General features: G+C 47.9%; 1 long non-coding RNA gene and 1 other non-coding gene across 2 annotated transcripts; both read left to right on the top strand.

Moving 5' to 3' along the window:
* The first annotated feature begins 21,317 nt into the window (after positions 1 to 21,317).
* LOC126534990 (U2 spliceosomal RNA) lies at positions 21,318 to 21,509 on the top strand. Its single transcript, XR_007600444.1, has one exon. It is a non-coding gene; the product is annotated as a U2 spliceosomal RNA (small nuclear RNA).
* A 76-nt stretch (positions 21,510 to 21,585) lies between these two features.
* Positions 21,586 to 23,871, top strand: LOC140219425 (uncharacterized). Its single transcript, XR_011895711.1, has 2 exons — positions 21,586 to 23,215; positions 23,733 to 23,871. It is a non-coding gene; the product is annotated as an uncharacterized lncRNA (long non-coding RNA).
* Positions 23,872 to 27,474: the final 3,603 nt, after the last annotated feature.

Here is a 27,474-nt window from a genome sequence, read left to right as displayed (position 1 = left end):
CTCTTTGTCCCATTTACACCGGGTACAAGCTGGTTTACATCGAGAGGCGGAAGTGTCTACGGGAAGAAAAATCGGAGGCAATAATTTCTGTGGCAGAATAATCGGAGGAAGGTGCAAGATCTGCACAGCTTGGAAAAACGCCTGACTTACTGTGGAATACGTGGACGCGGTACACGAAGTGCTTCTTCCCTTGGAGCACATGCCGAAGATGGGTACTCATGGCTTCTCGGGAAGCGATGACATCTAGCGGTAGACACCATGCTTCCGCTACTGTTCCCGAGGCTGAAGGCAGCCTCGGGAGGCCCAGTCAAATCCGCAGGCAGTTGTTCCGCGCTGCTACAAGAGTCCACTTGGTGGCTGGTGATAATCTCGGAAGCACCGGTCGGCGCAATGTGCCTTCAATATAGGCCTTTTCTAGTAGTAACATTGAGCGGCAGTTGCAGCCCCGTCGTGTTCCCGCCATGGAGTTGAAAACTTGCGATGCCGCAGTAATCCTCGCACGTTCTTTTTTCACCTAAGGTGACCAAGAGAGATTTCTGTCTAACACAATTCCAAGAAATCGCTGAGACCGTACGTACAGCAGCGGTCGTCCAATGAGTAAGAGCGGATGTTTGGTCATTTTCTTTCTTGTGAAAATCATGGCTGTGCTTTATTCTGGCGAGAGGTGAAGACCTCGGGGAACCAAATACATGGATAGTTGCAGTAATGATTTTTGAAGTCGTTGTTGGATGTTATAGCGCGAACTTGATGTGGCCCCAGATGTAGATATCATCGGCATAGATTGCGATGTGCACTCCTCGCGACCGTTTTCTTTTTATGTGTATCAGGGTGAGATTGAATAGGAGCGGGCTGAGCACAGCACCCTGGGGTGCGCCCTTCTCCGCTGCGAAAGACTGTGTAGGTCTGTTCGGAGTACTCAGAAATATTTTCCGCTCTATTAAATTGTTTTCTATCCACTTGTATAGCTTTCCTCCGAGGCCAAGGTTAGCCAAAGCTGCGAGAATGGCGTGGTGGAAAACAGAGTCAAAAGCTGCCTTGATGTCAAGCAGAACGGCCGTCGGGATGCGCCCAGCGTGAATGTCCTCCTGAAGTGAAGAGACGAGGGCGATGACATTATCAACAGCAGACCTGTTTTGGAGGAAGCCGTTAATTTCTTGAGGAAGCCAATTGTGGCTTTTGAGGAACCATGTAATACGAGTGTAGATCATCCGCTCCATAAGCTTGCCTACACAGCTCAGTAGGGCGATGGGCCGGAAAGATGCGTAGCTTGTTGGCTGCTTAAAAGGCTTCAGAATCGGCACGATTTTTGCCAGCTCCCATTCCGCTAGAACCTCACCAGACATCCTCGAAGAATTGTTATTCCAGGAGTCGTAAGCGGGACGTGCGGGGCAGCTTTGCGATAGCTTCATAGCTTATTTCGTCATGGCGCGGAGATGTGTGCGTGTTTGATTCGGCGATAGCGGTGGATAGCTCTTCAATTGTGAAAGGCAGATCCAACGCTAGCACTTCCGCCTGTGGGATGACATACTGACTATATGTGGAGGAAATCGAAGACCTTGAACCCGCTGATGGTAGTCTGCAGTATTCATCTGCGATTTCTTTGAATTTCGTTCATGCAGAGAGAGTACAGCAAAGGCGTGAAGCTGTTGCGGCGGCGTGCGCATACCTCTAAGGATCCGTCAAATTTTGGCTACAGAATGATGCACATCCAACGTGGAACAGAAGTCGCGCCATCTTTGCCGACTATGTTTATCCAGGTATCGCCGGATATGACGTTGTGTCCGTCGGCAGGCAAGGAGGTCTTCAAAGCATTTAATCTTCTAAATTCCTCGTCATTTGACGGTAAGCTGACTTTTTTAGCGGAAATTCGTGTGCGTTTCCTCAGACAATGAGTCATTGTCGTGAGCAGTTCCTCGCCCTGGGTTGCAGCAATAATTCCCCTGCCTGCAGGGGGATTATTGCAGGGTATTCCGCTGCCTGTAGCGTCCTTGTATGCATCCAAATGTGCAGACCTTGTAAGGAATTTTCTTGGTGACCGCTGCATACAGACAGCTGAGAAAAGAATTGGGTAATGGTCACTCCCGCGTGTTTCTAAGTCGGTACACCAGGTAAAGTTGCGGGCAACTCAACTTGTTACGAAGGTCACGTCAATGCTGCTGGTAGTCGTCGCGCCTCTGAGGTAGGTTATACTGCCTTCACTTGGAGGTTCAATTGAATAGTTTGAGAGAACCTCTGCGAGCTTCGCTCCGCGTGCACATGTGTTTAAGCTGCCCCAAATTTCATTGTGAGTATTAAAGTCTCCACAAATAATATTTATGCCATCAACCAATAACCATTCGTTGCGACCTTGCCATCATGCTTTTCATCCCAGTTCGGTAATCTTGTGCTCTTCGTAGCGGCTAGCAGTATAAGATCACTTTCGTATCGTAAACAACGTTTTATAAAACGGCGAGCCGCCGGAGTAGTAACTGAAGAAACAGTTCGGCATAACAGGACCGAAAAGGTCCTTTAGTTACACTACGCGAACCATAGCATTCTAGAGGTGCCGCTTTTAAGCACGGAATGCTTCTAGCTCCAGTTGTCGGCGACCTTCACGAGACCTTGAGCCAAAATCTTGAGCTGATGCCCCGACACTCAAGACGAGAATTGAACTAGAACATCCAGCAACGTTCCTGACAAGGAAATTTATTCACCCGTAGGCACGCTTACAACTGGGGTATGAACGAAAAGTACAATATAAAGTACATCACATGTAATACATCATACTTGATGTAAACAAAACAGATTAACAAATGAAATATCAAGTGGTGTCTATTTGACACTGGCTTTGCCACACACAACAGCAACAAGAAAACTCATTACCGCATCCACGCAAAAGCATTATTGTCAGCCTCGAATTTATGAAAGGTACCCGGGGCACATACAGATACAGTCTGAACTCAGGCAACCAAATTGAGCATTATTCTGGCTGTAGAAAGACTTTGCCTCGGGAGACGGTTATGTACCGCGTAGACCAGCGGCGAAGAAACTCGGCTTCACCGAGTTTGAACAACTGTTCTTCAAGATGACCCCATACTATCACCCGTAGTTTCCGCATTCTGGGGTACATTGCTCTATTTGACTGCCGAGATCGTTCTGCGATGTTACGGAAGCACCACAAAACGTAGCTAGCGCTGTAGTAGACGAGACTCGCAAACCGATCTCGGCGCTGTGGTGGCCGCATGATGGATATTCCGAACATTCTTGCAACTAGCTTCCAGAAGGTGCGTGCTACAACGCAGTCCTTTACTACATGCGCGTTGGTCTCTGTTTGTGCGCAATATATGCATTTATCCTTCGCTACCATATGCCAGCGTTCAAACCTGTCTCTTGTAGGTAGAATGCCCCATTGATATTGCCAATTAAAATCCTTCACTTGAGAGGGCAAATCAGGTGAAAGCACAGCTGTCCATGTTTGTGTAGTAGCTGTCCGTGGAGGTACAGCTGTCTCACACAACATTTCACAAAGCCTGGAAACTGGTGTCGCACGCCACTTTGTAATTCTTAGTTGTACAAGCTGGCTTTGCAAGCGCGCCGCCGCCGCATACTGCGGTGCTCGCGTTACCGCCGTCGGAAGCAAGTTGCCTGTACTCTGCGGCATAAGCGTTCGACGGTAATGGCCCAGCCAATAAAGGAGCAGTGGCCTACCAGGGTACTCATCATCACCAAGTAGATCACATGTACTCTTAGTGCACAACAGCCTACCGAATGTAACTATGCACGGCAAGCTCCATCCTCCGCTGGATTTTGGCAGACGCAAGAATTGCTGCGCTACGTATTGCGACTTGTTTAACCAGAACCATGAGAAAATAAGTGAATTTACTACTCGTACTGTTGGTGACGGCGGGAGAGCTACCCTTGCAGCAAACCACAGTTTACTGCACAACACGTTCTTAATGAAGAAAGCCCTTTCTGCCAGCGGCAGTGGCGACGTCGTCACTGATTCCGACTGTTCTTTAATGGAACTGACAATGTCTCGCCACGTGTGAGGTGAAACGCCACTGGTACAAAATTTGATACCTAGTATTTGCATATGCTCGGTCTGTTTAATGTCCCCTGGTAGCGTTATTTCGGCGCGACCTAAATTTAATGCTTCACATTTTCTCATATTTATTTTGCCCCCTGACATTGAAGCATATTGATTATAAATACGAAATACCTCTACAAGACTGTCCCCATCCCGTAAAAACAAAGTGATGTCATCCGCATACGCTGATACTTTTATGCACCCGGTTCCCGGCATAGGAAGACCTCTTACGAGCGGGCTCTCGCTAAACCGCCTTAACAACGGGTCAATCGCAAGCACAAACAATATGGGTGACAAAGGACAACCCTGCCGTACTCCCCTTGTCACATCAAATCTAGGTGTTAAAATGCTGTTAAGCAGTAACTCAGCTGTTCGCGAATAAAGCATCCGCAGGATGTCTACAAACTCTTCAGGGAAGTTATAGCATCGTAAAACCTCAAATAAGTACTGGTGTTCTAAGCGGTCGAACGCTTTGGCTTGGTCCAAGCTTACTAATACTCCTGAAGCTTCACGCGCTGTTGTGTATTGTATGATATCACGTGTTAAGTTGAGAGACGAAAATATACTCCTACCCGGCACGGAACATGTTTGATGTACACTGACTATTTTAGGCAATAATATCTTCATGCGATTTACAAGAAGGGTTGTCAATATTTTATAGTCTGTGTTGAGCAGTGTTATAAGCCTCCAGGATGAGGGTTCTGCAAGGTTGGAGTCTGGCTTTGGCAAGAGCATTACGCGGCCCCGATTAAATGATTTAGGAATACCTTCCCGTGCAAGAATGCCGTTAAGAAGCGACACTAAGGCAGTGCCTACTTCCTCCCAGCAAAATCGGTAAAATTCGACTGGTAAGCCATCTGGACCGGGTGTTGATCCACTGTTCATAGATCGTATAACATCAAAAACTTCTTGCAGATTTGTTGGAGACAATAAATTCTGGCCTTCTGTATCTTCTACTTGAGGTAGGTTAGCGCAAAAGTCTCAAATCTCTTCACTCATTAGCTCTGCATTATAAATCTTTTCCGATGAAAATGCGTCTTAGAACCAGTTCCAAAAAATTCTTTCGATATCTCGCCTCGCACCGCTCTCTGTGCCATCTTCTATTATAACCCTTTCAATAAAAGAGCTGCCATTCTGCCTCCTGCTGGACGCACGAGCCAGCCGCAGTACCTCAGGGTCGGAAATTGGCCTGTTGGTCATCCACGCCTTTGCAGAGGTGCGAGAGTACCAGCTCATAAGTCTATGGTAGCGTTCACGCTGATGATCTAGGTATTCGCGCATTAACTGTGTTTGGGAGTTACCGTCTCGTACTATTCTTATCCTTCTCAGGCACTCACAAAGCTGTTCGGTCTCTTTTCTTTTTCTTTTCCTGCTAGCTGCTATGCATACTGACCTCCACCTTTCCTTTAATGTATCCCACGCTTCGATATTGCATTCATAATCGCGAACTGTTGTAGCTACTGACGCTTTTAGTTCGGTTAGAGTCGCCTGGTCACGCAAAGAAGCAATGTCTAGTCTCCACATGTCAGTGCGTTCACCTGGCCTTCCTTCGAGGTTCAATATGACAGCGAAAGGGCGATGATCTGAAATGTACCCGGCGTCCGCGGGGAGATCGAGGATGCTGCACTGGACAATTTGCGTTGTTAATTCAGGGGGGAAATACATTCGATCTAGACGACATTGCGATTGCCTTTGCTGCCATGTGGCGCCAAAACTTCCGCCATGCATATGGACCCAGGCATCAGATAAATTGTATTCTTTCACTATACGAGATAATTCAGTTGCGTGCGTATTGGAAGCGTATTGTCGTGGCCCTCGTGAGTCGCGCATGGGGTCGAGCACACAGTTAAAATCGCCAACGATAAAGAATGGGTGGTTGTCTAACAAAAAAGGGGAGAGTCTCGCAAAGAAGTCATTGCGGTCTGACCGTACGGCGGGTCCATAGAGATTCAATGCCCGAACTTTCCTCTCACCCCAGAAAAAATCAAAAGCTATTACACGACCTTCCAAGTCAAAAAGGCGGTGACTTCCATGTAGAAGCACCCTACGAAAAACCACCACTCCTACACCACGACATCTCCCGGGGCTATATGAAAAATAAGCTTTAACAGAAAATTCATCGCAAAATCTTTTAACTTCCTGCTTGTTTCTCAAGTTACACTCCTGAAGAAACAGGAGGTCAACCTTTTTCTCGCGAGCGAAATGAATTACTTCCCTCTGCTTATCTATGCTACGAAATCCTTGTGCGTTAAGTGTCATTATGTGCAAATACATGGTGAGTTAGTTGCGTACAGAAATAGACTAAGACAAATGGCTTACCACAAGCTAGTTGCGAACTGAATCGGCGTCCTACATCAGTGCAACAGCCAGAACACGGCAAAGTCAGCAATGACTTAGGAGTATCACAGCGGCGAACGCGAAACGGGCACTGTTCATATTCTTCACACAAGTTAGCCGGAAGCAAGCTGATTACTAAAATACCCAGGTTGCAGACGCTCGCACAGGGACGGGAACGCGATGTCTGCGCCAAACACCGTTCCGTCAACGCTGCCTGAGCTTCGTAGCGGGGAGTAGAGGAAAAGCAGCCCTTACGGGCAGCAGAAGCATTGTAAGGCGCCATTGTTAGTACGTCTCCGAATCGGAGACAATGTCCATGGTAGTGGTGTCTCGTGGCATTTTCTTGCATTTCTTGGAGGGTGTCGCCATTGGTTCTGATGACGTAGAGCTCTCTGAAGAGAGCATTCTCTTGGCTTCTTCAGACGCTGTTTGCGAGCGCGTGCGTCTCTCATTCACCGCTGTACTAGTATCACTCGCAAGCGCGGTCGTTGTCTTGGCAACCGGCGTGATCCTCGACGGACCGGCCGAGACTTCGGGGAGGCCGCGATGGCGTCCATCCGCGTTCTCGCTAGCGTTCGGTGTTGTAGCACATGCAAGGAGCCGTTCCCGCTGTGATAGCGTAGACTGGGCGTCTAACGTAGGCTCCTCATCGTCTTCCGTGGCAGACGACGCCACTGTGGCAGGTGGCGTCTCGTTGCTGTCTTCGTCAGTTGAGGGAGAAGACGCAGCGTCGCTGGCATCGGGGGACGCTGGCGTCAGCGCCTCTGGGGCACTTTCTTTTCCTGCTTGATCTGTGGCTTGCGTCTGTGCTGCGTCTTCAGATGTATTCTCTCCCAGTCGTGGCTGGGCGGGCGTCACTGGTTTCACTGCAGCAGCATACGAACGTGGCAACACACAGTCAACAGTGGCGTGCTCGCCATTACAACGTCTGCATGGCGCGTTGCACGTTGCAGTCGCATGGCCAAAAATGGCACATCGGGCGCATCGAGCTGATGTGCAGGTGGCCCCAAAATGACCTTCTGCTCCGCACTTGGAGCACACTCTCTTCATTCCTTTGTATTCCAGCATTACCCGAAAGCCAGTCACCATGATGAAATTCGGTAAAGGTTTTACCATCTCGAGCTTGACCAGGCGGCTGCCATTGCTGATGTCCGTCCTGTCCTTGAAAACAACGTCGGAAATGCCTCGGCACTTCCCATACGGTGCAAGTGCAGCAATCAGGGCGTCGTCACTGACACAGGGTGGAAGACGATAGACCGTCACATAAACCACTGGAGTGCCCATGCGTTCCAGCGGTACGACCTTGTTGGCGAGCAGCAGGGAGCCTTTTGCCGCCATCTTGGCTGCCTGAGCCGCGGAGCGGACAGCTGCCAAGAACTTGTTGCCGCCGTGATGTTGCAGATACTGCAACCCTCCGGCACCTACGACTTCTTCGATGGAGTCGATGATGGCATCAACCGGCGTCGAAACCGGTACATTGAAGAGAAAGCACTGGGCTTTCGTTGGACGCTGAGCAGGCGCAGGTTTGTCCATAGCTGATTCACCTAAGCAACCGCGACGCAATGCGTGGTGCCCAGGCTGATGATACACACGGAAAAAGCACAGACAAGTTGCGAGAACAAAACGACATCACCCGGGCAACCAGTCAAAATTTAAGATTAAGCGGCCTTTGGCTCCCAACCCTTTGTACAGGACCGTATTACATTCGCTAGTTGCTGCCCAAACAAGTTACAATAAATATTGCCTCAGAATTCTTCCTAATGTTTGCTAACACTATCGCTCAAACTGTAACTTCTAGTATGCTGAAGTTTTATTTGTGATTTTCAATAGGGGAGAGGGGCGACTTTCAAAAGGCAGATACAGGGCACTATACACCTGACTGTCATCTTTTTGTGCTGAGACAGGGTCGCCTGTGCTCTTTTGAACGCCAGCGGTCCGTGAGTTCCGCGTTGCGTCCGGCGCACAGCGGGTGGCTGTTTGGCCGAGACGAGACTTGCCATGAGGTTCTGTCTGTGATAGGAAACTACTGCGTCCATATGGACCGGTGCATAGTATGGCCTGGTGCGGCGTGGTGTGATGTGGCGTGCCGTTGCGAATATGCACTACACGCATTTTAACATTGTGGCTGGCATCATCTCCAACCAATCTGCTTTACCAGTAGCCCTCCGCAGCCCTCTTTTGGCTGACCAACTCTGGGCTGTCCAGCAGGCCCACGATGCGGCCGAGAGGCTCGGCCTTCCGGTTCCCACGTGGAAGCGGCCCGCTTCGTGAAGACTCACGACCTGCAGGACTTCTTTAAAGTTTCACCATACCATACCATACCATACCATGTCATGCCTACATCTACTCTCGATTACGGGAGAGCCAGCATTGTCATTTTTGTTTATTCGCTTGTTTGTTTATTTGTTTGTTTCTTTCTTTCTTCCTTTCTTTGTTTGTCTGTTTGTTTGTTTGTTCCTTCCTTTCTTTCTTTCTTTCTTTCTTTCTTTGTCCTCTACTTATGGATCATAACCATAATGGGAGATTGGCCAAGATTTCGGATGGCACCGGAAGAACTCGATTAACATGAAAGCAGACTTTCTTCTTTTTTCATGTTTGTAAGCTTCTCTCGCTCAACACGACGAGGCGCTTTTATAGTGGCCACGCTCTCGTCGCCGGGCGCGTAGCACTCGCTCAATTGTGGGTCTCTAAAGTTAATTCTCTAACTTCCTCAACATGCACATGGTTTGTCGATGAAACCAAACACGCTGCGGTTGGTCTCGTGGGCATTCGGTAGTGCTGTTAAGCACGAGGTCGCGGGTTCGGTTCGCGGCCACAGCTCGGGCGTTCCGATGGTGGCGGAGTGCTGGAACACTTCCGTATAATTCCGCTGCAGCGACGTTATCGTGTAAGCCCAAAGAGATCCTCGCGCTACCCGGGCTCAACGTCAGCTTCTGGAGAAATGATGTGTGTATATTGCTTGTCATTGCTCATAAGCAGCTCCGGCTCCCAGCCATATTCCTGCACTAAACGCAACTACAAGCACCAAACTGAAAGCCCACGTCTGCCCCTGAACGAAGCCGCTAATGATCTGTGTGGGATCACTGAACGTGGAATGGAAATTGTGTTGTGAAATTCCTTAGTGCTAGCCTGGTTCGTCCATCGCGGGTCGTGTGCTGTGAATATCATTCCGCGCATGTGCTGTGAATATATACAGCAGCCCTCTCTAAATAGTTCCAAAGGCCCAAAAGTCGACGCATAAAATTTTTTGAGCAGCTACCGTCACTTGTGTAGAAACCATGTACGTGGCATCACAGCATTCTAAAGGAAACGAGTGTCGTCCAATTCCTGTGGCAACGTCTTTGACCTCTGCCTCTCGAATGCTTGTCCTTTGACCTCTGCCTCTCGAAACTTGTGCGTCCCAATAAGTTTCCCCCACCACTTAAGGTAACTGTCCCTGCGTCTGACCAGACGCAGAGCTCCTCCACTGGAATTAATGAATGCTCTCGCTTTGCTTTCAAGCGTGGGGACTATGTTGGTTTATCTGATTTCTTGTCCACCACCAATTGGTCATTGGTCACAGAAAAAACAGAACAATGTTGATGGCCAAGTAGATCAGTTTACGAAGCTTCTTTTGAGCAGTATGTGCAAATACGTTCCTCAGTACAGTATTAAGCGCTATAAATAACTCCCGCTCTTTCTAATCTGAACTCATAATTGCCCTAAAACATCAATATCGCGCGCACCGAAAATCTAGAATTCCTCTGCCTAATGAGCGCATAGAAGAACTCCACTTTTTTCAAGCTCTCTGTAAACGCCTCTGTAAGCGGGATCAAGACTCATATACTGGATTCTTGGAAAAGAGCGCCACCGACCGGCCAACGGAATTTTGGAAGTACATCCGTAAACGCTCTAATATACGTGGAGAGCGTTTTCGCCTGTTCGACTCTGGAGTAGCAGAAGTACAAGCCGTCGGGTATTATTTTACTGCCTATTTCTCATCCTTATATAAAGCTTCAGGTTTCAGCACTGGTCTCAGTCAGCAGCACACAGCGGTTCGTTCACCTAGTGCTGTGTTGTTTGATGAAAAGCTCATCCCCGAATGTCTTAAGCGCTTGAAGCCTTCCCTATCCTGCAGCCTCGATGGCATCCCCACCCCAATTGTAAAAGCTTACGACAGTATATTTGCCACAGTATTAACATTTATATTTAATAACTCTGAATACTTCCACTTTCCCTCACACGTGGAAAACTGCTCGCGCTTTTCCTGTATTTAAGTCTGGCTTTAAAACTGGTGTCTCGAATTATCGCCCGATTTCTTTTCTCTGTGTCCCGTCTAAGACTCCTTTTTTTTTTTTTGTCAAGAGCTCATTGATTCTGAATCAGCATGGATTTCTCAGCTGGCCACTCTACTACCACAAATCTCGCAGTTTTCATGACACAGATCTCCGCGCCGGTACTTGAAAGAGGGCAAGTTGACACCGTTTGCTGTGACCATGTGGCTGACATAGACTGCCACTGATATGATGTAGCCTTTGATGTAGTCTGCCACTCACTGCTTCTGATCAAGCTTGCGCACTGTGATGTTGACTCTTCAGCTGTGAATCTCTTGCGCAGTTATCTTCTTTATAGATAATGTTATGTTAACGTCAAAGGCCAAATGCCTTCTTCTTACATGGCAACTAGCGGCGTCCCTCAAGGATCAGTATTAGGACCACTCCTCTTTAAAATTTTGAATAATGACGTTCATACCACTATTCAGAACTCTTTTTCCCTTCTATTTGCTGACGACACCAAAATCTTCTATATGCTGATGACACCAGAAAATTCACACTGTTGAGGACTGTCGCACCTGGCAGTCTGACCTGTTTTGTTTCTCTAAATGATGCGCAGATAATAACACTAAATTTCTTGCCTTCTTCTTACTTTCGTAGCACAGAGTGCTCCAAGCTGACGTAACCAGCTTACTTGGTAGAGAAGCTTTTCGTCAGCTGCCTCCGTAGTCGTTTCTCCCCTACCATCAGAGATGGGACGCCATAGACGTTTGCATTTAGAGAAAAGACTTTATGTACACAATATTTACATCGACAGCTATTTACAGTGGGTCTGACGTATCAACTCGACATAGCCGATAGTGCATAACACCGTTCGTACGTCCAGACCTTTCGGTTATACTGGGACCGGCGTCTTAACTCGGCAGAACCGAAAGTGCAGAGCACCTTTCCTGCGCCCGGAACCCCCGTGAGAGGACGGGAGCCAGTTTTTAACCCTTCAGTTGCTCCTCCCGAATCCCCTCACGGCAAATCACGACACCCCAGTGACCTGATTGGGTCAACTGGGCTGTCACTCACTGGACACTCTCTCTTTCTCACCCTCTCCCTGTGTTCCTCGGAACATCCAGAGAGATAGAGGCAGAGAAAGGAACCACCAAACAACAAATAAACAAACAATATCCCAACCGTCCTGCTCTGCGACATGTATGGGAAAGTCTCCCGACACTTCGTAGAACACTTACGGGAAACGACCATATCTGCGTCGCCCCGTCCTCGCACCTTAATTAAAACCACCGCGCACTGCGTGCCGCAAAGGGCACCCCTGCCGAAGCACACCCACCGCTTCACCATGCCGTCTTGTGCATCGTTCGTCTCCTCCGGCGGGCCCACAAAGCTAAATGCAGAGATGGATGATGTCTCGGGTGCCAGCCTGTCTTTCAAGAGACCGCGCATCGGGTCACCGATCGGTCTGGCTTTGAAATTGCCCCTTTGTACCCCAGGCATGCCAATTGACGCCCTAATGACGCTTTGCCCCTCGTCCGTCCCAGGCAGGGTGCCTCCGTCCGCGCTTCCGGGCCAAAGAGCCACCAACGTCACACCCTTTCCTGCGTTTCCAGACCACACGTACGACAGGTTAAGATGTCCCGAGGTGGTGACGCGTTCTATCTGCCCCCGAAGAGCGCCTCCTGGCTCACTACCCAAGCACCCAGCTGGTATTACTCTCGGCGAAGCCCGAAAACGGCGATCTCCCACAATTCTGGGGCGAAATTACCTCTCAGTCTCCATGCCGTTTGTCAACATCCTTTACAATAACCTCACCCCGGATGCTGCTAAGAGGAAAATCATGACTTTCACACACAAAGCAGGAAGAACCTCTTTTTCTTATTCTGTAGATTCAGTATCATTGTGTAACGTATGTGAGGTTAATGATACCGGTGTACTTTTGATGCAACCTTAAACTTTTCTCCTCACACTAAACGCGTTGCAACGCAGGATATGCGCACTCTTGGCTCTGTTTGTACACTATCAAGGGAATTCAAGTCTACTACACCGTTCCCCAAGTTGTACGCAACTATCTATCTTCCTCAACTTGAATATGCGTCGGTCGTCTGGAATGGCTTTTCCAAATCCAACAGTGCAATATAGATCGGGTGCAGTAAACGTTTATAAGCATACATCATCTCCGCTTTGCTAACACGTACCCTGTACCTTGCTCTAGAACTGCTGGATTATTGTCATTGCCCTTACTTCGATCCGGACGTAATCGCGCTGACCCTATGTTTCGCTTCAAGCTATTTCGCGGTATCCTAACCTGTCCCGAACTGCTCAGATGTATCATGTTTCGTAAGCCGCGCAACATCCCCAGATAACATAGTCCTTTCCATGTTCCTGCCTCTCATCAACAACACGCATCCGTCCAAAGAATAGTGTCTAATACGCTTATTTTCATTATATCGGTATTTTTCATAACCCGCTGTCATCGTTCGTTTCTGAGCTTTGCCTTGTTGTGTCATAGTTTCATGCATTCTTAATTTTACATTTACATTACCCTTTATTGCATCTGCTCTTTTGTTCTCACAAGTGTTCTTTTTATTCATTGTTTATTCTCCGTTTGGGGCGTGGGGGGGGGGGGGGGATTATAATGCATGCGTGCAACAGTATTCAGACCTTAGGGTTGTTGCTGGGCACGTTAAATAAACATGGTTGATTGATGGAATATCATTAATGGAGTTCTCGAAGCCTGCTTCAGGTCCACCTCGAGTCGGCCCGTTAGCGCACATCTCCGGAATCGGCCCACGCTTAGCTTTTCTTTTATTGTTGACGCCCGGACAAGAGAAATACGTGGAGCCCTAGCCACACACAGTTTGATTGTAAAAAAATGTCAATCACCTGAAGCACATATAGCCCAATTCGTCCTTTTTAGGTGGATTTCATAAAAATTGAGACGTTTCTCGCGCGAGAAATCGCAGTGTGCAGGTCTCTACTTACAAAGATCCACCAACTAACTTCTTCAATCACTCTAGCAAACGTCTTCCAATTGCGAAATTCAAGTCGTGCTTGTGTAGCAGAAATATTAAGGCAAGGGCCATTTTCGATCGAAATTCTGCCTCCGAAATATCCTAAAATTTAATTTTGTTAACACTGCCCTCAACCGAACGCCGCGTGGTTTTGGGAAACTGTTAGCTGGAACGCGCCCATGTCTCGTAGCACGCTTTAGGGCGGGTTATTTCGAAAGTGCAGCAAGACTCGCTCGGCTTCAATTTCGACATTGTAGCACATATGCCGTGAAGATAAAGATAAGAAAGTCAATCTTCTTAATTAGCTACATGGACATTGTGATTCCTCGCGTAAGTGACGCCCGCCTCTTCCTTAACTACACCCGAAGACGCGTAACCGCGCTGTCAGCTAGAGGCGATCTTTTTTTTTTTCTGTCCGGACTAAAATGGGTAAAAATTGAAGGACGCTTAAGCTGCGCCTTTAAAAGTGGAACGAGATAGCATTAAAATATTTCTAAGTGCTTCTCAAGCTTCCCAGCAACTGTAGCTTATGTAAACGTAATTTTCACTGGGAAACGCTGGCGGCGAACGCTATGTATGAAGGCGAGTTTTATGGCTCTTTTTGTGATGGTGTGCAAGGAACAGAGGGAGCCGAGCCGCTCCTTCTCACACAGACCTCAAACCGGCAGCTGGAAAACTCTGTCGCGTTAAAAGGGGTTATTGTTTGGGTTTCCGCATAACAGAATTATGTTGTCTCGTATATTCAAATTACAATCCGACGCTATCACGTCCGTAGGTTGCGTGTTAGTCGTACGTTACGATGTTTCTACGGATCTTACCTCGACAAATTCAATAAGTTCAGTAATTTCCTCGCGCCACATGGAGGACCTGCGTGGTCTGAAATTCTCTCTGTCGAAGCGGCATCCGACGCTGGACGCTGGACTGTAACTCGGTGTACGCATCGCCTCTTGTTGAAATGAACTTTTTCCAAGCACGGGACGCCAACGCCGGGACGTTTCCTTCTATATTTCAGCGGCAATACACACGACAAAGGATTGAAGCTGGTCGTTCCATAGTCGTTCCCTTTTGCGAAGGAGTTTTATTACACTTATCCGCTCTTTCGTCGGCACCCGTCGGCTGCTCCATTAAAGTAGCAGAGGAAAAGTGAACACGAACATTGAGCACTCGACTGTAACGATTTTTCTGAGACGCAATACCCTTGCTATCTCGCGCAAAAAGCCCGACAGTGCGCAATTTACAACGGCCGAACCAGCCCAGCTACCCGCATTCCATCGCTTCAGCGCTGCCCCGACTAAAACCCCTCAATTTTTCAAAAGTAGCGCCATTCTTTGATCTTTCCGCCACCCCGCTCACCCTGGCGAGTCCTCCTCCACGCCTCCTGTCCCCCCGCGTCCTCTGCTCCCCCATTCGCCAATCTGTGTCACGTGGAAGCAGGCGCCGCGCTTTTGTATATTTTTTTCTTTCCAGCACGCTCCGACCTCCATTGTTGGGCCTGCGCGACGAAAGTACGGCAGGCGGACTGACGGAATACGTTAGCGTAATAGAATGTGTTAGGGACGAGAACTTAATTGCGATGCCGTGCTGCTGCGCCTTCGGTTGCCGCAACAGACACAGCGAGGGCAAAAAGCTTTTTGTTTTACCATCCGGCGGGCGCAACGCAAGAAGAAAAGTGTGGATTCACAGGATTGGGCGGGTTGACCGAGGAAGTGGCAAAGAACGCACGGCTTCGGGAAGTTTTGAGCCTTCTGCTTCGAAAAAGTGTATGTGTTCATGCTCTGCTTGGATTTTAGCGCGTTGAAGTTGACTTTTTTTTCGAATGTGCTCTCTTTGTTTCACGTAGTTTCGTCTTGCGGTGAAAGTGCACGCATCTGCAGCTGGCCTGTGACATAGAAGCGACTTTATACTGGGTGTGTTTTGAGCTCCACCAGAAGTTAGCACATTCTCGATGCTTTTGCAAGGCTCACTATGACTTTCGGATGCAGTCTTCTAGCTTCGAATGTACGCCCGCATGTATTGATTTGGTTTGTGGTGATTAACGTTTTTAACGTCCCGAAGCGACTAAAGCTCTGGTGGAGGTCGTAGTGCATGGCTCCGGATAACTTTATCTACGTCGCCAGGGGATGTTTAACGTGCACTTTGATCGTAGAGCCGTACGTGGGCCGCTAAATTCCTCTTTGGCGTTTCATAATTCTCGCGCGGGCGCACTAGCGCTGCTTTAGAAGTTGGCGCCTCAGCGCGATTGTATTTCTTCAATATATTTTATTTACTAGTTGTAACAACGTGTCATTATTTCGTACTATTGACGTCGCCTCCAGGGCACTAAAGCTGCAACGGGAGCACCAAAGCTAGAACCAGGGCTGGATGGGGCTCGCCGAAGCCTGTGCATGCCAAGGGGGTATAAGATCGCGGACAGCCAATTTTGTATGCGAACACTCCGTGCGCCGCCTGCTTTATTGTAATATCACGTGCTCTTCAGAGGCCTCCGTTAGCCGTTACATGTGCCCTCCTGGAGCAGTACTTGTAAAAAAAGAAAATCTATCGTCACGATTACCAAAGCACCCCGCAATGAAAAAAGAGGCCCTGTTGCCAGGCATCGCTGACCGCAGACAGTCGGAATCTGTCACGCACCGCCGAACAAAAGTATCCTGCAGGTACATAAATGAACCTACGAAACCACGTACAGATACTTTCAGGCTGTCAAAACCTGAAACTTCGGTAATTACGCGCGTGTATGAGCACACCGCGTGCTTGCGTCGTGTTTCAGCAACACGAACTCTCAACGTGCGCGCACTTTACGCCTTAAATACACCTTGAATAATAGTCCTTTTCTCTATTTCTTCCACAATTCCAACACGACATTTTTAAGGCCAGTTACCGACTGACGAAGCAACATCTGTATTAAACAAGCTGCTCCGCAGGGCTCGAACAAGCTTTTCCGCGGATTTCTTCCCGTAGCGTGTTAGCCGTCGTCTGCTACTGCAGGCCCACCACCGGCGGCGCCACCGTCGAGGCCGCGCCGAGCGGAGGAGGAGGGAAGTGAATGGCGCTACTTTGGGAGATTAAGGGGCTTTAGGCATACCTACCCATCTAGCCAGCGTTGAATAGGGAACACCTCTACAACGTTAGAGTGTACTAGGTAAGAGGAGTGGCTACAGCGTAAACTGCGCGATAAAACTTGTCTTTCATTTTTTTTTTCTTCTTTGAAAAGTTGGTGGAGCCACCGTCGCCTTCACCCGAATGAGCGGTCCCGCGCGCCGGCCGAACGCTTGTCTCGTCGGAGACCCCGCCGCAGCTACATGGAGCTTTGAGATGCGTTTCACTGTGCTGTATCTAGTTTTTATACTCGGTAGAGGAAACAGTGAACTTATTCTCCCCCCCCCCCTCCCTGATCTCTAGTCAATAAAGTGGAGAAAGAACGAGGTAAACGACGCTAACGACGCAACAACGACCGGTCCGTCGAGCAGACGACAGCTACTTAGCCCGTCAGCTCGCCTCTGCCAGAGGGCGCTGACGAAACAACCCATTTTTCAGGATAAGGCGATGGCAGCGCCGTCGCAATTTCAGCGTTTTTTTTTTCTGCATCCTCTCCCCATTTCAGTACAGTCTACTAGGGAATACTTCTACAACGTCAACGTCGCATCTGTCAGAAACAGATGTGTTCACAACTCGCCCGTCTGTGGCGGGGCTTCTGCGCAGCCACCTTCAGCGACATCACAAGTCACGTGAGCGGCATTTTTTTGGTGGGGGGTGGAGGGCGGACGTAAGTTCTCCTAGATGGCGTTGTTCAAAGCCGCTTTACGGGGTGCCTCGATGGCCACGGCTGTTCGTCCCTGTGTCAGACGCTTCGGGAATAGAGAAGCGCGTTCTTTTTTCATTTGTACTTTGCATCGGATCGGGCGAAGAACAACTTTTTATTACTCCATCGTGGTACACAAAAAGGCACCCTTTTCTACATTCTAGCATCTGCATGAAGTCCTTTGGTGCCGACCGGCCGCACTGCATTTTTTTTCCTGCGCGGCCGCTAGACAGCTTCTGTCTGTATTCACATTGGTGTGAAACTCGCTAAGTGCATCCTCTGTAGGGCTCCAATTTAATTATTCCGTCCGTTGCAACGAGTACTCGATGTGCATGCAACGAATGGTTCATCGTCCATGAGGAGTCGGCACATCTCTGTTCCAGTAATTGTTCTTTTCCAAAGTTAACACAACTTCAGCGTTAAAAAATAAAACTAGCTTAAATGATTATGTCTTCGATTTACCCGTCAAGACAGAAGCATGCATTTGCTTTACATAAGAATGTGAAATTCCTTCGTTTCTACTGCATGAAAATTATGAGCGATAAGCGAACCAACTTACACTGCTCAACGCGGTATCATGAACACTACCTGAGCCCAAATTATTCGCCCCGTCCACACAAGCAGGCACAGCGAGTCCCGCGCAAATAGTGCGAACGTTCAACCTCTTAAACACAAGCGTTCACGGCCTTCAGGCTTCTCTACTTTCATTAGCGACTGAGGTCAATCAGAATCAAACGTTTAGATCATGTGTCGGATAAGGACGATCATAGTGAAATATGCGATTGAAAATGACTGTGTAGCAACGCTCGGTCCGAATTTATTTCTATCTGGATCGAGGTAGTACGCGATCGAAAGTGCCAGACCAGATGTCATGTTTTAAGTCCTGCAAGTGCCTTCGAATGGGTGCTTGAACGTCAACAGTATCGCTCATCGTGCACGCGCCAATGCCATAAACAAACACATCGCACGCGGAGCAAGGCAAACGAGCCTGCGCGCGAAGCCGTGCCCGGGAAACACTCGTCGCAAGCCAAGCAGAGAGAGGGGGGGGGAGGGAAGCTGCCGCGCAAGTGACGTCGGTGGCGGCGCAAGAGCCCCGCCCTAGACGGGCGAGTCATGAAAACCACAACCTAGTGAGCTCCGGAGGTGAACAGACGTTCCTTGCCCAGCACGCTTGGTCTAGTTCAGCTGCTTTGCCACTAGGGACGAAACTTACGGGCAGAGTGGCGCTAGTTATAACCTGTTCCTGTCGTCTGCTTCAGCGACCTGTTCCAATGCTTGAGTTGCCTTTTCGGCAGGCACAAAGCGCTCGTATTGGCGGTACATGAATAAATTCACAGGAAAACGAAATTTGCGAATGTTTCGCGCTTGAATAGTGAAATTAGAGGAGGAGGAGGAGGAGGAGGAGGAGGAGCGGTGCAAGAAAGGTAAACAACGAGCATAGGTGGCGGCTGCAATGCTAGACGGCATAAATATCCCTTTCCTAGCCTCCGTAAGAGATTGAATAAATTGTTTTCAAATATTCATAGGATGATCTAGCTCTTTTGAGTTGATTACGGATAGCCTAATGTTAGAGATGACATTAGTATTTACTGCTGTGTGCCGTAGTGAAAGGCAGAGGATCTGGTAAACGTATTGACAAGTTATTTCTGCGCCCGGTGTGTGCAAGAAATGGATTGAGTGTTTCAAGGAAAGATGAGCATAGCTTGTTTTTAATATTGTTGGATGTCTAGATGAGTAGAAAGTTTGCAAAAAAGCGATGCCAGTGCTTTAAAACGCGCTCCAATGCAGGTTGTGTCACGGAACTCTTTCCAACCTGCAAAATTAAGCTAGCTTTTCTGCGGGGTACGCCTGCAGCATAACGGTGGTGCGAAAGACACGTACGCAGTGAAGCTGCATGCGTAATTCTCTTTTTGAACTCACGACACGTTCACGGACAACTTTTGAGAGGTAAAATGAGTGGTAATTAATCGTTCCGTCGTCGAAGGTTACAGCGGTTTCCAGTTTTCTAAAGAGCGCAGAAAACTTTACAATGTATACAATGAAACTGTTGTGAACTTCACGAACTCTATAAACGATCTGACTTAGTGTGCAAGATCTGTGCGGTTTGCTACTGCGTGAAAAAGGCAATAGGAGTGGCTATTTAACGTTACCTTAGAGAGCAGCGGACTACACGCACCGATATTTTTCCGGTTCGGGCAGTTAAGTTTTGGAGCCAGTTGACTGATCAAAGCCTTGTGACATCACCGTCACTGTTTTCGCAACAATCTTCAACTATGCAAGCAGTTCGTCACTACACAACAGCCGCCGTACTAATTACAACGCCGCACCAGTCAACCGTTGAGTAGCAGACGAACAGGTTACAAAAGCGGCACCAACGGCAAACGGTTGAACGGGAGTGGGTGCAAGTGGCTCCCGTAGAAACCGGATACCTGTGCAGGTCTGGAGTTCCAGTTGCAGTACTACGGTACGTCGTGGTGGAAACGTCTGCCGTTCTGTTTTGCTACCGTGTCTGATCTAAATCAAATTTGCTATGCGGCTGTATACTTCACTACAACTTGACTTTCACTTTCGGTCTCGACAAATTTCATTCTTACCGGTTCAGCGGCTGCTTCGCTATGGGAATTCCTCATTTATTCTTAAACGGGAATCCGAGTAACGGGCGCAATACGTTGCACGGCTCCGGCACTCTTCTAAAATTATATACATAGACTCTTAGCGACGTTTCCGCTTCCCTTGCAAACGATATGGTTCAAAAATAAATGTTTCTCCAAGTTAGGTGCAGTTCATCGGGTTGTTCGAATGAGGTACACACACATGCACCCGAGCCGTGATCGATGACCAACGCAAGCGAAATCTTGCACGGCTTCGGCGCTCACCTCAAAACAACATCGCTTCATCGTAGCGTAACGCAGACATTCGCGCTGAAATAACTGTTACGAGAAAAAACGATGATTGGGGTTTGGCGCATCGTGGCAGCGTTATTACCTCGAGCTGTATCATTCCAATCAACAACGACGGTATCGCAGTGTGTGGTGGTGCCTTGGAAGTTCCCGAAGTATAGCTGCAACCTTTGAACAACGACATTTTAAACTAGATGCACTGCGGCAAAACAAACTACAGTTGACGACGACGGTAGCGCAGTGCGTGGCGGTGCCTTGGAGGTGTCAGAAGTCGCTGCAACCCTTGAACAGCAAGAAGCAGTGGATGGTTGCGCGGGCGTGTTGAGAATCCGCACGGATTCACGGCGCTCGCTTGCCTCCTGAAGAGTTTTTCCTTGCCTGCAAACGTAGACTTTGGTGATAACGCCTGGGCCCATTCGGAACTGGCTCCGCTAGATAGGATAAATATTTCCGATAAAGTTGGCGATACGAACACGCACAGGGGGAAGCCGTGAACGCGGATGCCATGGGCGAAGCCATGTTGAATGTGACGTTGTCGTGTGTTGCTACGAGTGACGTTTTTCGTCGATTTTGTCGACTTGGTTATGTCTAGGTTTTTGTCGATAAAATTTTAATTCGGGAGGAAAAAGTGCTTGCTTTTTTGCCTCTCCGTATGGCACTTGACAATATCGACCGCTATTCTGTCTTACGTCACCGTGCCGTCGAGAGTATCTGCACGCGCATATTGTTGAATCTCGCGTCTCTTATTGCAATTTATTAATAAATTAGGTCACAGTTCAACATTTTAAACTAGAAGCGCTGCGGTAAAACAATCTTAGCACTCCACAAAGCGAGTACCACACGTGCTGTGCCGGAAAAGGGGTGTTATATTGGCACGGGCTGATGAGAACACTTGACTTCATTTTCGAGTTTTAAATGGTGTGCACAGACCTCGGTCCTGTGCTGGTTATCGCTTCTCGGCCTTTTGGCTAAGATCAAAGTGTAGTATCTGTTCTTATCAGCTTAATATCTGATACGGGTCCTATTTGGACCCAAGATATTAAACTTATTTTTGGAATGGGGCGGAGTGCTTGAAGCTTGCTTCACCTCCGCCACGGGTTGGCCCGGTATTGCACTGCCTCCGGGATCGGCCCACTCACCCCCACGGGGGTGGGAAAACCTTATTCAATCTAAAATCAGAATTGAAAACACAGAGCTCCTCGTAAGGTGTCGCTGTTAATCGAGGTTATATTTGCCCCCCGGTAATATTCGAAACGCTCAGCCACTAGACACCGGTGTCATGCTGAAAAGCCACCTTCAATTTCAGAAGGGGCATAGAACCACCTAGAGGGGCGCTGCGAGCGCCGCTCGCGTGTCATCAATGCACTCGCGCCTGTCGTCTGCTGCAGTTCGGGCGGTGTCCGGACGCCTCCTGCAGTGTTTCCGTTTGTTCGCTCTCGTTCCCAATGCTTGTATGCTTATGACGCGCCTCTCAAATATATATTTTACGATGTCTTCGTTCGCGAAAATGTAATCAAGGAGCTTATTTCCTAGACGACAATACATTTCTCGAAGGCAACGCTATCTTGCCTCACGAGGGAGCTCAGACCAGCCCATTACGGGCTTTTTTACGCGGATCTACACTTTCCAGTGGTAGCTCACGTGAACAATAAAAGCATAGACGCAAAAGCACAGCACATAAGACTCTAGTTAAGATTCCATACCCACCATGGTGCAATATGCGTGTCACAATTAAACACTGACTGTATATGACTTCTACAATATTCATCTTGATTTTAACCCGCTAAAACATGTTTGCTCACGACGACTAGTTCACAGTATAATATAGAATTTTTCTATTTCTTCACAGAAACCCTTTGCAGTAACACGAGCACCTAACTACCACTGCAGTTTAGATTCGGCCAACACCACTTGCGTTTTTAACTGTTTCTCAAAATTAGGCCGTTAATCACCAGTTAAATTTAAGTGGCGGTAACTTGAAGCAAAGCTGATTGAGGTTTACAGCTGTTTGCAGCACACAGAAAGGAATTTACCAATATTTATTCCCTTTCCGTGCTACACGTTCAACTCACTTGAGCAATTTACTGGTGCTTCTTGCTTGAGAAACAGACATGGTGAATCTGTTTGGATAACTGACACAGGCTGCTCCGGTCAAATATTTGAATGAAATATGCATTTTGGACCGGTTCGCTGCAGCAAGCAATAAATAAGCCGAAGGCCCATTCATTAGTAGTATTGCACATATTTATGATGAATGTGGTGTTTTGTGGCCAAAGAGCGCCAGGCCGGTGGTAATGCGTTCACAATGGAGCTATGAATAACGAAGGGCAGATGTTACGGTGGCTGTAAAGGGGCCTAAGAACAGTCGCCCTAAAGTGCATAAAACCTATACAAGATCAAACTATGGTCAATGGGCCGATGGTCAATGGGCTGTACAATGGACACGAAATACACATTGTGAAATAATGATGATTTAGTGAAATATCTCACAGATATACTTTTTGCAATAAGCACTACTGCCTTAACAGTGTCCTTGGGATGCAAGGGCCTGTAGGCATGTGCTATGCAAGACTACCATCACAGCGGCATCCTCTAGAAAGAGGATGTGCTATGAATTTCTGGGGCTAAAAACTTGCAAGTCGACATCGTTCAAGAAATCCAGAACTGCTTTGGTGTCAAAGAACGGTTCTTCACCAAGAAACATTGCTGGATGGAGAGGGGTATGCTGGCGATATACAAGGGGAAAATGTCTCTTTCTCTCAGCTTCGGCTTCCCGACACTCCAGGAGGACGTGGAGAACGGTCAGCCTCTCACCACATCTACCACTCGTTGGAGGTTAATTTCCGGTGAGTAAAAAATTGTGGGTGTCATGGGTGTGTCCTATCCTGAGTCGACAGAACAGGACATCAGTTCGTCGTGTTTTCGTTTTCGAGGGCCAGAAACCTAACTTTGGCTTAATCAAGGGAAGCTTATTCGTAGCTTCCATGTCCCACAAGCGTTGCCAGTGGCTTCGCAGATTCTTCCGTAAGAGAGGCTTCAGATCTGTGACAGGGACAGCAGCCGTAGGAATAATAGCTTGCGAGGTGATTGATGTAGCCATTTCGTCAGCTAGTACATTCCCCTCGATGCCTTTATGGCCAGGTACCCAGCATATAATGACATGCTGGTTAGACATATACGCTCTACAGAGAATGGAATAGAGTTCAGTAAGTACAGGGTTTTTCTGTTTACAGAGTGACTTCAAGGCTTTTACGACGCTTAAGGAGTCTGTAAATATAATTGATTTTTGAAGACTTGATTTTCTGATATGTTTCACAGCCGACAATAGTGCATGGGCCTCAGCCGTAAATATACTTGTTTCAGGGTGCAGTACAACGGATTCCGATAAGGATGGACCAATGGCTGCGTAGGACACCCCGGCATGCGACTTAGAAGCGTCCTGTGTAGAACTCTGTGCACGAGTACTTGTACTGGAGCTCCAAGAAATGCATTTTGATATGTGTCTCTGGCGCATGTTTAGTGACCTCTACAAAGGATGTGTCACACTCTATCAGCTGCCACTGCCATGGCGCTAACAGTTTCGCTGGAGCCATAAGACAATGTTCAAGCACCGGAACACCCATTTCCTCACTGAGATTCCTTGCGCGCAAAGAGAACGGTCTTCTCGCTGCAGGGCGGGTATTGAAGAGTATGGCGTCGGTCATATCGTTTATGCATGAATAAGAGGGGTGTTCGCGGTTAGAATTTACTTTCAGGAAATATGTAAAACTGCTATATGATCTCTGAAAATGCAGTGACCATACATTTGCTTCTGCATAAAGGCTTTGTACGGGGCTTGTCCTGAAGGCTCAGGTCGCGAGGCGGATTCCTAAATGATGGACAGGATCCAACATCTTTAAAGCACTTGGTGTAGCGGACTGATATACAATAGTGCCGTAGTCAAGACGTGAGCCGACAAAACACCTATACAAGTTCAAAAGACATTTCCTGCCACTGCCCCATGTTGTACTTGATAAAAGTTTCAATAAGTTCATTGTTTTGAGGCACTTAGCCTTCAAGTATTTAATATGCGGGATGAATGTCAGTTTCGAATCCAGTATGATGCCGAGAAACTTGTGCCCGGCGCTTACAGGTAATCTGCTACCAGAGAGCTCAATAGCAGGACGTAGTACTATTCCTGTCTTATTCGTGAAAAGAATTCTGTGTGCTCAACCTGAAACCGTTTTCGTCAGCCCATTTTGCCACTTTATTTAAGGCATGCTGGACATGTCGTTCGCAGATAGTTAGGTTGCATGATTTAAAACCAAGCTGCACGTCATCTACATATACAGAGTATGACATCGTTCGTGGGATAGCCATGCCCAAAGAATTCATTTTCACAATAAAGAGTGTGCAGCTTAGTACACCACCTTGTGGAACACCAGTTTCCTGGGTGAAAGACCTTGACAAGGCATGGCCCACCCTAACACGAAACGTGCGGTTAGAAAGGTAACTTTTAATGATACTTAACATACTCCCGCGGATACCCATAGCGGAAAGGTCTCGAATAATACCGAAGCGCCATGTGGTGCCGTATGCTTTCTCCAAATCAAGAAATACGGAGAGAAAAAACTGTTTGTTTATGAAGGCATCCCTTATATTTGCCTCAATGCGGACAAGGTGGTCTGCGGTCGACCTGCCTTCTCTGAAACCACACTGGTAAGGATCTAGTAGTCTATTGCTCTCAAGGATATAGATTAGGCGCCGGTTTATCATCTTTTCAAAGAGCTTGCAGAAATAGCTTGTCAAAGCGATAGGCCTGTAACTACTAGGTAAGGACGGGTCCTTACCTTGTTTGAGTATGGGTATTATTACAGCTTCTTTCCAAGAAGATGGAATATACCCAGCGGCCCACATGACATCAAAAAGTGAGAGGAGTTTTTTCTGTGTTTCAGGATGCAGGTACTTGATCATTTCATAAATGATACGGTTACCACCTGGTGCTGAGCTGTTGCAACAAGCAAGAGAAGTTTTGAGCTCAGCTAAACTGAACGGGTGGTTGTAATCTTCATTTTGGGCACATTTCCGATCAAGGCGCTGTCGCTCTGCGCATTCTTTGAACTTCAGGAATGACTGTGAGTAATGCGATGCACTGGAGATATACTCAAAGTGTTTCCCCAGACAGTCTGCCTGGTCTTCCAGGCCATCTCCATGGGTACTTACTAAGGGTAGGGGGTTCGTCTCCCGGCCTTTTAGTTTATTCACCCTATTCCACACTTTCGCCTCATCTTTGTAAGTATTTATTTTAGATATGTACCGCTCCCAGCTCTCTCTCTTCGCACGTCGACGTATTCTTCTGCCTTGAGATTTGACTTGTTTGAAATTAATAAGGTTTTCAGCTGTTGGAGAATTGCGAAGCAATCCCCAAGCTTTGTTTTGATTTTTGCGTGCATTTCGACATTCGTCATTCCGCCACGGGATGCAACGGTTCTTTGCCAGTCCGTTAAATTGTTTAATGCATTTTGTTGCTGCGTCAATAATAAAACCAGTTAGGTATGCCACAGCATCGTCTATATTAAAATCAGAAATGTCGTCCCATCCTAAACACGTGATTTCTCGAAGCAGTTCCCAGTTTGCTGATTCGAAGTTCCATCGAGGGAAATGCGGCGAGCATGCATCTGGTTTGGTTAGGTTTAATATCATCGGGAAGTGGTCACTCCCATAGGGGTTCTTGAGAACAGACCACTCCAGGTAAGGAAATGGTCAACTCGAAACGATGCTCAAGTCTATGGACGAGTATGTGTTAGGTGTAACATTGTAATACATTGGTTCTTTGTTCAATAAACATGCACCTGAAGAAAACAGAAAATTTTCTGTCAGGCGCCCACGCGCATCGGAACTCGAGTCGTCCCGCAGGGGGGCTATGTGCGTTTAAATCACCAACGACTATGTATGGTGGAAGAAGTTCATCGATAAGGCTTTGAAACTCTGCTTTAGAAATTTGACAGGAGGGGGAGACGTATATCGAACAAACTGTGATTAACTTACCAAACAGCACAGCTCGGACTGCAACTGCCTCAAGGAGAGTTCGGAGTTTGATTTGCTGACATGCAACGCCCTTATCGACTATTACGGCTACACCCCCTGAGGTGAGTGCATCTTCGCGGTCTTTGCGGAAAGTGGCATATTGCCTTAGAAAGTTGGTCTCTGTTACTTTCAGGTGTGTTTCTTGGACACACAGCACCTTTGGAGTGAATTTGCGAAGGAGTTCTTTAACATCAAGATTGTGAAGAAGTCCTCTCACGTTCCATTGTATTAGTTGGGTATCCATAACGGGAGCGAGGTTAGTGTTGTGTGTCTAGAAAGAGAATTTAGGTTACAGGAGCCTTTTCCGGTCCTGTAATGCGATGTTTCTCTTTTTTGGAGCGGTTGAGCGATTCTCGCCGCTCCTTAGGCGCTAGTGGCGCCGTTTGACTTGGTGTCGTGTCCATCGCCTCCTGCGAAGCGCTGGACACCCGCTCTTGCGAGCGATTTGTTTGTTGAGGAAGCCTCTTCTCAAAGGATGAGGCCCTTGAGGCCACCAGCCCGGAGGTCGACGGCCCCTTCTCGGATGACGGAGCAGCGCTAGCCGCAACCGCCGAGGGGGCAGGTGAGGTCACTGCCAGCTTACTAGGTGTGTGCCGGACAGCCGCCGGAGGCCGTTGTGGCGCTGGCCCCTGACGCGCCACTTCGGCAAAGCTATTCTTCGGTGAAAAGGATACGCGCTTGCGTGCCTCCTTAAAAGAAATATTCTCTTTGGTTTTGATTGCCACTATTTCCTTTTTTTTCCAATGTGGGCAGGACCGCGAGTACGCGGGGTGCTCCCTTTCACAATTCACACAGTGTGGAGTGTTCTTGCATGACTTGGACGGATGTTCATGGTCGCTACATTTGGCACAGGTTAGTCGGCCACGGCAGTTCTGGGAACTGTGGCCAAACCTTTGACACTTAAAACATCGGTGGGGATTTGGGATATACGGCCTCACCCTGATCTTCACATAGCCTGCCTCGATTGTTTCGGGCAGAACACTTGAACCAAATGTAAGAATAAGATGCTAGTCTGAATTTCTTTACCGTCGCGCCTCAT

This window comes from Dermacentor andersoni, chromosome 7 (assembly GCF_023375885.2).
Source record: "Dermacentor andersoni chromosome 7, qqDerAnde1_hic_scaffold, whole genome shotgun sequence".
Taxonomy (NCBI): domain Eukaryota; kingdom Metazoa; phylum Arthropoda; class Arachnida; order Ixodida; family Ixodidae; genus Dermacentor; species Dermacentor andersoni.
This window is presented reverse-complemented; position numbering and strand designations above follow the sequence as displayed.